The sequence below is a fragment of the Elephantulus edwardii genome, unplaced genomic scaffold, assembly GCF_000299155.1.
Source record: "Elephantulus edwardii isolate Elephantulus edwardi_28Jun2011 unplaced genomic scaffold, EleEdw1.0 scaffold00528, whole genome shotgun sequence".
Lineage (NCBI taxonomy): Eukaryota > Metazoa > Chordata > Mammalia > Macroscelidea > Macroscelididae > Elephantulus > Elephantulus edwardii.
The window spans coordinates 153,653-154,145 of record NW_006400278.1 but is presented as its reverse complement, the minus strand read 5'-3'; the positions used below and the strand labels follow the sequence as shown (position 1 = coordinate 154,145).

Here is a 493-nt window from a genome sequence, read left to right as displayed (position 1 = left end):
GGGAGGTGAGCGTGGACGGAGGACCAGGGTGGTGGTCAGTCCCCGGGAGATGAGTGTGCGCGGAGGACCAGGCTGGTGGGCAGTCCCCGGGGGTCGGGAGGTGAGTGTGCGCGGAGGACCAGGGTGGGGGTCAGTTCCCGGGGGTCGGGAGGTCAGTGTGGCTGGAGGACCAGGGTGGGGGTCAGTCCCCGGGGGATCAGGAGGTCAGTGTGTACAGATGATCAGGGTGGTGGTCAGTCCTCGGGGGTCGGGGGTGAGTGTGCGCGGAGGACCAGGGAGGTGGTCAGTCACCGTGGGTCGGGAGGTGAGTGTGCGCGGAGGACCAGGTGATGGTCAGTCCCCGGGGGTTGGGAAGTGAGTGTGGGCGGAGAACCAGGGTGGTGGGTCAGTCCCCGGGGGTCGGGAGGTCAGTGTGGCTGGAGGACCAGGGTGGGGGGTCAGTCCCCGGGGGTCGGGAGGTGAGTGTGCGCGGAGGACCGGGGTGGTGGTCAGT

The 493-nt window shown here is 69.6% G+C and overlaps 1 protein-coding gene across 1 annotated transcript in view; it reads left to right on the top strand.

The window, feature by feature from the left end:
- Positions 1–493, top strand: part of LOC102862682 (zinc finger protein 420-like) — a 24,808-nt gene that overhangs the window by 16,279 nt on the left and 8,036 nt on the right. The window lies entirely within an intron of this gene.